The sequence below is a fragment of the Clarias gariepinus genome, chromosome 20 (genome assembly GCF_024256425.1).
Source record: "Clarias gariepinus isolate MV-2021 ecotype Netherlands chromosome 20, CGAR_prim_01v2, whole genome shotgun sequence".
NCBI lineage: Eukaryota > Metazoa > Chordata > Actinopteri > Siluriformes > Clariidae > Clarias > Clarias gariepinus.
Genome location: NC_071119.1, coordinates 18,835,191 through 18,846,905, shown reverse-complemented (window position 1 = coordinate 18,846,905; position 11,715 = coordinate 18,835,191). Strand labels below are relative to the sequence as shown.

The 11,715-nt window shown below is 40.9% G+C and overlaps 1 protein-coding gene across 12 annotated transcripts in view; it reads left to right on the top strand.

Moving 5' to 3' along the window:
* Nucleotides 1-800: 800 nt before the first annotated feature.
* LOC128508385 (adhesion G protein-coupled receptor L3-like) overlaps nt 801-11,715 on the top strand; it is a 321,516-nt gene continuing 310,601 nt past the window's right edge. For all 12 annotated transcript variants that reach the window (XM_053479696.1, XM_053479700.1, XM_053479690.1 and 9 more), the window contains exon 1: nt 801-1,058. The gene's annotated coding sequence lies outside the window, so the exon portion shown is untranslated. The remainder of the gene's footprint in view (nt 1,059-11,715) is intronic.

Sequence of the window (11,715 nt, the reverse complement as noted above, 5' to 3'; positions counted from 1 at the left end):
ACATGGAGTCAGTTTAAACAGGGTTGACTGTTGGCTGTTGATTTAATTAGTGGCTTAGTGGTAGGTTTTTTGCCCGCCCTGTGGAAGTCTCGGGTTCGATTCCCACCCAATGCTCAAACCCCCAGCAACTGTACCACTACAGGTCCGAACTGAACGGTTAACGGGAGAATTGCATCAGGATAGGGTAAAAACCTGTGCCTGTGTACATTATATGTGTGTGTTGTGTGGTCCGCTATGGTGACAACAACACACACATATACATACTAATTCTCACTCATTCTCACTCATTGTTTATACCGCTTAATCCTGTATACAGGGCCGCGGGGGGCCTGGAGCCTATCCCAGGAGACTTGGGCAGGGTACACCATGGATAGGGTGCCAATCCCTCACAGGGCACACACACACAGAAATACACACACTAGAGGCAATTTTGGAACACCAATTAGCCTAATCTTCATGTCTTTGGACTGTGGGAGGAAATCGGAGGAAACCCACCAAACACCAGAAACTCCACGCATACGCTAACCACTTAGCCACTGTGCCACCACAAACATTTACAGACACAAAGCAAATGAAAAAGAAAAGATAAAAAAAGAAGAAACACTTGCAGTAGTGATGGCTTAAAAAAAGTAAATATTTATTCCTTTTTTCTTTTACATCTCTCAAAACAATGCAGAAATTCTGGTGTGTGTGGGTTGAATTTGCAGACATCTGGCAACCCGGCAGCTCAGCCCCGCAGTCCGCTCGCGCTGAGTCTCCACTGATCCGCGCGTGTGTTTCCACACAGCCGCGCGCGCACAGGCACGAGCTCCTGGAGCTGCTTTTTAATCACCGCGTGATCTTTGTCTCTATATAAGATATCTATATATCGCCCTAACTATATTTTTTATATTCTTTTTTCGTATGCAATCTGATTTCGAGCAAAAAAAAAAAAAGGGAGAAAACCGGAGCGCACGCACGCACGGAGCCGCTGGTCTTTTCATTTACAAGCCTTGCGGGAGGGAGAGAGAGAGCGCGCGCGCGATGCGATGCGATGCGGCCGCGCCGCCGGAGACACGGTGAGCGTGCATCTTTATATTCTCCTTTCCTTTCCTTTCTTTCTCTCTTCTGCATCTTGCAAAAACTCCAGATCCTTATAGTTTATTGTTTTTTCCCCCGTACGTACTGGACTTGGGTCTCGTGCTGCGCTTGGAGACAAAACCCCAAGGTGCACGAGACGCGTTCTGGTTTGGTTCGGTTACCTGCGCTCACCTGCGCGTGCTCTTTTACAGAACAAAATATCATATTTGCAAACGTTGGCTTTCTTGTGCAATATGCGTTTTTAATAAGTGCATACTTTCTTATTTCTATTTATTCAGTGATATATAAGTTAGGAATGGGCTTGAGGGCGCGCGCGCTGGTTAGCTCCTAAATAATTGCAGCATTAATTGATTTAATGCATAAAGAGCAGGATGATTGAAGTGCATGGATACAAGTGTGTGGTGTGTGTGTAAAAACAAGGCTTTTCATATATATATATATATATATATATATATATATATATATATGTGTGTGTGTGTGTGTGTGTTTGTGTGTAGATAAATGAAAAGCATTGTTAAAGAAATGCATTAATAAATAAGATTATAAGTGGAGTGGGATGTTTAAAGTGTGCTCTGTTTGTATATGTGAACCTGATTGGTTAGTTAGTAGTAGCAGTACAGCAGGACATTCTGCTTAAAGAATCAATGAGGCTCAGTGATGCATGTGAATGCTGATGAGGGTCATGGATGATGCAAGTCGAAGTGCTTGACTCTGCATGTGCAAGAATCCAGGGCTGAAACGCTGCATCTGATTTGATTGTGACTCAAAATGCACAGTGAGACAGGGATGCATTGGAGATTTTGTGTTTGTGTGTGTGTGTGTATGTATGATATGTGTATTTGTTATGCATGACAGAGTGGATGCTCGAGCGCAGCTGCTCCATGCACAGTCACAACACACACATCAGAGATGATCATTTTCCTAATAAAATGACTGCATATTATACGTATACAGTACAGAAGTATCATTCACTAGTTCATCACTTTATCCCGGCTATGACGATGTTGATAGAGAAGTAGAGATCATCCATGGAATATTAAGCGTGAGATGGGAATACGATATCCCGGAACCAAAACCACACTTGAGATAAAACTTGGTCAAGATTTACAGATCGGACTAACACGACGGCGTGGCAGAAATGAGGATTGTGTGGCAGCGTGGCCCGTGATGTCGGATATGAAAGGAATCGAGGAAAAGGACGCTGGGAACTCTACGTGCCTCTACACACCGTGGTTTGGTTCAGTTCCTAACACGTTTTTTTTTTAAAGTGTGTGTCGATCTTACAGATAGGAAAGTTTAAGGCAAGGTATTGCAATGTATTCATTTTGGTCACACCAGTAATTTTTTAGATAAAAAACAACAACAACAATAATAATAATAATAATAATACTCTATAACACATTTATTAAAATATAATATAATAATAATAACAGAAAAAGTACATTTTGTTTCACAGCTTTTACCTGATGATTAAAGGCTTTAAGCTCCGCCCCTGAAACAATGACATCATGTTATACATTCCTGGATGTGACATCATTATACTGTATACACTCCTCTTTTTTTTCTTTTTTTAAAGAAGGACTTGCTACAATATCCGTTTTCCCCACAATTATAACCTCATGATCTGCATTTATACATGCATGCATGTGCTCGTTCATTTTTTCTGTATGTTAAAGGAAGTTAATATGCAGAATTTAATGTTATAAGGTACAGTATATTGGAAAGAAATTGGCATGATATTCTTTCCTGCGTTAAAGCATAATTAAAGTATTTTTTCACAACCTTTCTATTAAAATTTTTCCTCTTAACTGTGAAATAAATATTTTTATTCTAGCAGATAGATATTTTTTTTGCAGGTTTTATTATGCATGCATATTTGGACATTTTATTAGACAAAGCTTAATTTGAGAAAAGATATTGTAGTTTTTTTTCTTTTTAAAAGATAATAATAAATTATATTTAAAATAGAGAATAATATTTAAAAAAGCAAAAAAAAGGGATTATCATATTTTTATCACATTTTTTTTCAAGCAGCTTGATCTAGCACCCTTATTAAAAATACCCTTTATACAGTATATATAAATACAGTGTGTGTGTATGTGTGTGTGTGTGTATATATATATATATATATATATTTTTTTTTTTTTTGCTAGCATGCTCATTGTGTTGCTAGTTCTCACCATTTCTGTCGCTTTCTTGGTTTGGTGCTGTGTGTGTGTGTCTGTGTGTGTGTCTGTGTGTATGTGTGTGTGTTTGAAAAGATAATGGCAAGACTTGCTTTTTTTGCCCTTTTCCTGGATGTCAATGTCTGTTTTTTTATCCCAAGGACTTGTTCTAGAGAATATCTTTAGGTGAATACATATATAATGTGTATACGGCGTATACAGCGTGTGTGATCGCATTCCTAGACAGCACAGTTGACCTCGGCCCATCTGCATTGAATGAATGACTGCTGGAGTGTTAACGCTCGTCTAAACGACCGCAGGACCTCGGCAGTTAACTCGGCAGTTAGCGCGGCATTACCCGAGACCTCGCCGTAGGTTCCTGGGAAGGAGGTGTGCTGATGATGTTTTTTTTTTGGAATTTTAAAAGAAGTAGAGTGAGCATGTGCTTGGATGAGTATAGGAGAAACGTTTTGCAAGAAAGGTTCCCCTGGTATCTGGACGTACAGTATACATCAGGACCAGAGTCTCATGGGAGACAAGCAGTGATTCATGTATTCATCCTTAGTAACTGCCTGGTCAGGGTTATAGTGATCTGAATTCATGTACTAGGCATTTTGATCTGAGACTACTCGTGAACTTGAGCGATGAAGCTGAGGTTAAGAACCTGTCAGAGACTGATTTCAGTCAAATGTTCCGTACTTGCATGCGCCTGCCCAAATACATAATTACACAATATTTTTATTCATTTGATTTTTCTATTAATTTCACATTCCAGCGATCCAACCTGCTAACTCTCGCCTCAAAGTACCTGTATGTGAAGAGTGAGACGGAGTATATAAAAAAAAAGCATTGTACATGTTAAAACATGGCACTGTTTGTCAGACCAGGTACGGCTTAAAAGTAGACAATTTTAGCCATTTTTTGCATTATTTATTTTTTATTAAATATGCACGGAGTATATATGGGGTCGGGATTGTGCAACGTAGAGTGACGTGTCCTTTTTCTCAGCACAACCTGGGAAATATGATGAACTGCATTTTATTTCATTTTACCCAGCTGTACAAGCATGACTAAGCAAAATATATATATATATATATATATATATATATATATATATATATACATAAGAAAGGCGTTCAAGTCAAACTGGGATTAAGTGTTCCCTTTATTTTTTTGAGCAGTATATATACTGTGTATATATATATATATATATATATATATATATATACACAGTACTGTGCAAAAGTCTTAGGCACCATATTATATGCTGTACTAATTTTGTTATATATGTTTATCATGTCTGCATAATTATATATAAAATCAGTATTTCTATAAAAATATATATAGTACAAGCCAGACCAGTTTTTAGATGGAAACAAAAAAACCTAATGTACCTAATGCTCCTGGGATTTGTGTACCAGAAGTTACCAGAAGAACTCCAGCAAGCTCAGTAAAACCTAACAGCTGTTTTCTCATAAAACTGCACAAATCTGTGTCTAAAACTCCTGATTTTAAGCAACGAGTTTCACTCCAAATATTGATTATTATATTAATATTGTTTATTATATTAATCTTTATTGCTCTTTATAGAAGTTTCTTTTATGCAGAAATGTTTTGAAAAGCATCTTTTGCTTATGCCATATATCTGTATATGCCCAAGACTTTTACATAGTACTATAAGTAAAACAGCTGTTAGGTTTTACTAAGTTTGCTGGAGAATATGAGTTCTTTTGGTAACTTTGTCACACTCGCTCTTTTATATTTTTATGCAAGCCGCATTACTCGCATCACTGTATAACAAAATTGTTACAGCATATAATATGGGGACTAAGACTTTTGCACAGTACTGTATATATATAAAATCACATAGGCAAAGAAATAGCAAAGATACATAAGGTAACATGTTTTTATGGTTGAAAAAAAAAATAATAATAATACGATTTTTTTTCCCGACGTCATTCAGGCAGTTGTTTTTTAGAATCAGTCATCGACCAAAGCTGTGTTGTTGGTATGGAACCGTGGCGCTTAAATTTTAAGGGTTATTAATGTTCATGGGTTTATTAACGAAGAACCCATTTAATGTGAAAAACTGTGTTTATCCGCAGAGCATGTGCGACCGATGTGCCATCCTTAGCATTTATAGACAATATATATATTTTTTGTAAAAAGGGTGGGAAAATATAGTTAAATATATGATATGCGAACGACACAAGTATACTACAGTATGTGTGTGGAATTTCAGACCTACATCTTTTTCCCCCCTAGTGTTCAATAATAATAATAATAATAAAATATACCACTGTTGCTTCTACTTATATTAAATCTTAATTAAAACGCATCATTTGAGCAGTTCATTCCTATTGACTCTTCGCTTTAAATAAATCCTACAACAACTCGGGTATGATTTCTTTTCTTCCTAATCAGCCGTGTCATACTTGTTTTTTTTTTTCTGCTTCTCTGCAGTTTTTTTCTCCCCTGATCGATCTCCGCGGCTGGCCTTTTGACCCCACCTAGTCGCAGATTAAATCAGCGGGCTGCACTAATCAATGATTATTGGGTCGGGGATGGGCTTATGTGCGCCGAAGGTGTTCGGAGATCAGGAAGTGTCATGGTGTGAGCAAAGTGCGATGAACAGATTGTGCACAAGAATGCTTCTCATTAAAAGAAAAAAAACAACCCAACCCTTTTTATTTTCTGTTAGCATGCACATCTGTGTGAGTGTGTGTGTGCCCGTTCTAAGCACTGCATTTTTCTGTCAATCTACAAAATATATGAGCTGATGGTTCACTTAGTGGAAGGCCTTGCTACAGGGCAGCTGAGATATTGCTTTTTTTTCCCCTCTTACTGTCGTGAGCTGAAATCTCGCCCCAGAGAAGTGCACTGAGTCTCTCTTGCTTTGCTTTTCCTGACATGGCAGACCGGGTTGCCAGATCCCCTATGCACTTAAGTGAATTGTCAAGGATCCACACACACACCCCTTCATGATTTAGCTCTTCTTACACGAGGCGGTGTTTTCTTACTCTCCTAATGAGGCCGATTTATGTGCATGCAGGTTAATTCGAAGCCCTCGGACACCGAGCTCTGTGATTCGTTAAAGCCCGGTCTGACTACTTCCATATGGAACAATGTTATTGGCTTTCATGCTGTTCCTGCTTGCTCTTAGCTCCCGGAAGACCCCTTCATCTGTTCGGGCAGATCTTTTTCTTTTTATTTTGTTTCACGGAAGAAAAAATGAAGCGTATCGTCCTCAGTTGGTTTTGTTGAATTCAGTCGTTTTTAATGCAATTATACTGGATTTTATTGCACAAATCTGGTGCAATAATCATTTCCCTGTGAAGATCATCATATTTGTGATCCTGCGTCATCCTCCGTGCCGTTTAGTTGAAAACCAGTCATGCTAAGATTTTATATATATATATATATACCACAGTCAGCGGTTTGTCATAGGTTAGCTTTGGACAAAACCATCACTCGCCGATTTAAAATCTTTTACAACGTGCAATTTTTTTGTTCTCACTAATATACAGTAATACAATGTAAAACCAGCTTCAGTATAGGGAACATGAGTGCGTCCCAGAGCTAAGAGTGGGAGAAGGGCTCTTGTGTTACTTTACTAATTCAGCGTGAGGCGGGTTCTCAAAATAACAGAGCCTTCGCCTCGGGGGTTGGAGAAATCGGTCAGTCTTTCTCCTGAGAAACTTGATTTAATAAAGCAGTGGGTGTCTACGTGTTAGGACGAGACAGAAATCCCTGTGTTCTAGTTCCATGGTAAAAAAAAAAACCTTGACAAGACCTGGTCCTTAGTTTTTCTGGTCCTCTGGTCCTTAGTTTGAGCACCGTGGCCTTACATCTCCAGGGTCAGGGGTTCAAGTCCTGCTTCGGGTCTGTACGCGTCAGGTTGCCTGTTCTCCTCGTGCTTGGTGGGTTTCCTCCCATAGTCCAAAGACATTCAGATGGGGTAATTGGATTGCTCTGAGAGTTCTGTGAGGAACATAGTGTCAAACGGCAAACCCGCACAGATACAGAGGAACCTGATTCCAATTTCGATACCAATAAACACTTCATGATAAGAAAGCAAACCTTGCATGATGTTTATCGGCCGAATAATCGGACAGATTATTTTTGACGTTTTTCAGACAACGCATTGAAGCATTTTCCAGACAAAGCCAAAATGGACTACATTCAGATAACAACTGGCGTAGTGATTAGCACTTTGGCCTTGCACCTCCAGGATCAAGGGTTCGATTCCTGCCTTGGTTCTGTATGTGGAGTTTCATGTTCTCCCTGTACTTGGTGGGTTTCCTCCCAAAGTCCAAAGACATTCCGATTGGGTTAATTGGCGTCCCCTGATTGCCCGTAGTGTACCCCTTCTGCGATAGGTTACATCCAGATAACAACCTGCTTTTAAATGGAACTCGCCAATCTCAAATAAATAGCGACGTATCTGTTGGCGGTTTAGCCGTGTCACACCATGTCCCCGTTCTGAAATTAAAAAGTCCTGCCTCCCAGCTGGAGCGAATAAGGCTGTTAGTAAGAGACACACACACACACACAGTTATTGTCTCGCAGTATAGCTCTGTCAGATACAGTTTTGTGAAGGAGAACAAGTGAAGTCTAACTTCCCAAAATAAACACCTCTCTTCAGGGGGGATTTGAACTCGCTCGCCTCGAGTCCCCGCCACGCGCCGGCATGAGAACGAACACCTGGTAGGAAGAACAAATCTTGTGATTAGAAGCGGCGAAGTGACATTTAATTGTAAAGCTCACCAATCTCGCGCGCCCTCCCACAAAGACGCACTACCGTTCAATTAAGCTGCTCAGAATCATCCATTAAGTCAAATTAGCACAAGGCTATAATTAGAGACAGCAAGGTGAACAGAAGGACGAATATAACCCCGTGTCGCCGCGTGATTCCGAATCGGCATCAGACACAGGAGACCGCCTCGCAGTTATCCGCTAGTTTATTTAACAGCTTGTTGTTAAGATATTTATAAAAATAAAAATAAAATGGAAAAAAAGGGTGGAAAACAGGGTGGAAGTTATATGTCTTTATATATATATATATATTTTTTTTTTGTTTATGAGAGTTAACAGGTAATGTGGCGATGGTAACGATGGAGGCCTGGCAAATGGCGTCAGCTGGTCTGGCATGCGCTGTAGCCATTTGTTAGCGCCGCCGTCCACATACATCCAGTTCAATTAGCGAAATGAATTCCTTGCTCAAGCCAAGAAAACGATTACAAAGCCTACAGCACCTGGCGCAACAAATTGTTAACTCTGTATGTCTCATGCGAAGACATACAGCACGAGCATGCTTGCACGTTTTTGATGTTAGCACAAACGAGGTCGATTAACGTCACGAGTTATTTTTTTTCTCAGCTTAGATAAAAAAAAAAAAGTAAAAACGTTTGTGCAAGATGATTATATGATTATATCAGCAGTCTTGTTTTAGCCCTGATATACCGGACCGTATACCCTCTGCATGAGCCTGCACAGCAATCCATCTGCGTTTCTCTCTTTTATTGTGCCCGTATCTCTGCGCCAAGTATCAGTTCGATCAGTAAGGTGACATCAGCAAGCCCTCAAGGGCTTGTACTTATGTGACAGTGTGCGCGTAAGATTTTATTTATTTTTTCCACAACGAGATCGACAAGTTAAGCGTTTAATTTAACCTCACCTGAAATCGCCGCATCGCATTTCTTTAATACATTAAGCCCGGCTTGGCGGAGGAGTGCAGAGTCTATAGCTGGAGCAGCTGCGTCTTGTCTGAGACAGTCGTCTCGAGAGGAGACGATTTTAAGATTGACACTTTGGCAGACATGCGTGAACTTTTATAACTAAACTCTTTCAGCTTAAAGAGTCCTGGCTTTTGGCTGAGGTGAGCAAGTCAGGATTGCTTTTTATTTTACAGTAAGTGTATAAAAGAAAGGTTAGGGGACCTAACAATCCAGGAGAGTTTTTGATAATTACCTGAAGGACAGTTAGGATGAGAGGAGAGCATTGTGTTTCAGCAGTCATCAAAGACTTTTTTTTTAAAGTTCCCACAAAGTGGAGCGGTTACTGTGGACAATTCAGCCAAGGATAAGGTAGCGGTCTTTTATGCTTCTCTGAAGGTCAGAAAAGCATTTCGATTTTTTGTGGATTTTTTTTGTCCGGACCGAGGTTTCGCTTCGGTGTTACATTCGAAGCTTTAAACGACATGCTTCCTTTCTGAACAAAAGTAGTTAGAAAGACAGTTGAGCCTATAAGAGGGCAAACTGAAGCCAAAAAAAAAGCCGAAGCAGCAGGAGGTCCTTGAATCATTTCTCTCGGGTGAGTCATGCTGTTGCCTTTTCTCTGGGTTTTTGAAGAGGGGGTCGTATGGCAGCGATGCTGAAAATGCCATAGTGTGCAGGTCCGTGGATAAAAAGAAAGGCTTCCTTTCTAACCCCCGCTTTTGTGCGAGGTGTGATCCCTGGCGCTGGCGCTCCATAATGAAGAGGATTAAGCGAATCAATTCCAGCTCCGCTCTCTCATCACCCGTCCGCCCCCAATTACGCCAAGTTGTGCGGTTCGGCCCAACGCCGCGCTGCCAAATGGGGATTTACCCCTCAGCTGGGGGGTGTTAGTGCAAAAGGCAGACGGCTGATATCATGGAGATGCCTGGGCTTGAGCCTGGACTCAGTGGGCGTGCTCCAGCCACAGCTAGGCAAACAGTGAATCAGACTCTCATTTCTTCAACTTTCAAGGATATTGGAGGAGTTTGGAAGATATGAAGGTGCCCATCTGGGATGCTCTGGGACCGGCTTTGTGGTTTCTCGTCTATGCACAATCGACTCTGTGTGTTTAGGTAGCCATTCCCCAATCCTCATTCCAGTAAGCTCAGATTTTTTTTTTTTACGTCTACATTTTTGTGGTTCTTATAAACACCTAGTTTTGCCCATGCTTTTGGTAAAGGCTACAGTGGATTTTGTCAAAAAACACGGTATTGAAAAAATAAGGGCATGGGACCAACCATGGATCATGTCTTTTTTAGTATTTGACACAAATGCAAAGCCATTAAAACAGACATTGTTTTTTCCTTTGCACAAGATTCTTAAGTTAGAGTGTACGAAAGGCATTAGATGCTTTGATTGCCATTGAACTGAGGTTAACTAACACCTGACAAGTTGAATCAGGAAGACCGGATTAAGTGTAGTGTACGAGATGGCAGAAAAATGGCATCCCCTAGACTGGGTTAGGAAACCACTGGGTTCAGATGTGTTAGCCATCTGGCTATCTCTGCAGGCTCAGACATGATCCTATCTGGGAGCCTTCCCACCATCCAGAAGGTGTTTCTGGGTGGGACAGTGCCCATCTGGGCTGCTTCGAGGCACATTTCTTTCATATAAAGGCACTACACTGTACAGTCCAAGTCCAAGATAATTTCGTTTGCATATATGTGTTACCTGGATGTGTGGATTTACACCCTGCCCCTTAGAATGATGTAAAGGTGCCATTAACACTTAAGCACTTACAACAAGTAACATAAGTCGGAGCGCTGTCCAGATGGTACCTCTTAACGTCCTTGATAAAATATCAGTCAGATCCTGTTAAAAATGCAGTTTCACCGTCTGTAGCTTCTGCCGCTCCACCCCTTTGTGGAAGTGCACTTTTTTTCTAGCCAATCAGAACACTTTACTGAAAATTATGCCGATCTGTCCATCCATCTAGACCAGGCCAATGGTGACCACATTTTGTACAACCATGGTAGGACCTCCAATCAACATTTACTAAATGCAGTTTGGGACGCCAATTAGCCTAATATCCATATCTTTGGACTGTGCGACAAAACCCACCAAACACATGGTGATCATGCAAACACCATGCACATAGACCCTATGCAGGAAGGGCCTGGAGGTGTAAGGTGACAGTGCTAACCACTAAGCCACCATCCCGCCATGGAACTAAATCATTCCGGCAGAAGATTTTAAACACGGGTTCAAACATATTTAGGAACCAATATGTAGAAAGGAGGGATTTTTTTGCTTTATTTTTCTTAAAATATTTTGAGGCTATCCAAAAACGTGCAGAATGGATGCCCACACCAATGCTAGGGTCAAGTTTAGGACCTTTTATTTAAGGAGTGGAAGCGGGAGTGTAAAAGTCAGTCGGAATGACACAAAGGTGACGCTTCAGTCAGATCGACGGCCTCGTCGCTGTGGCAACAATGGCTGGAAAGAATTGTCTAGGTCTTTCTGATCCCCTTCAGGGGACGAGATCAGTTTAACTCTTGTAATTTATGCATCCAGTCTGAATAATAGCTCGAGAGGGCATGATGCATGAGCAGTTTGCCAAAATGAACAGACATAGACACACACACATACACGCACACGGTGTTCGCAGATCTCAGACCCATGTGTTCAGTCAGAGAAACGCACACTTTCCCGTAACGTACTCCGTCTTCCCACATCGTTAGCGTAGCCCTCAGGGTCAAACCACTTATGAGCTG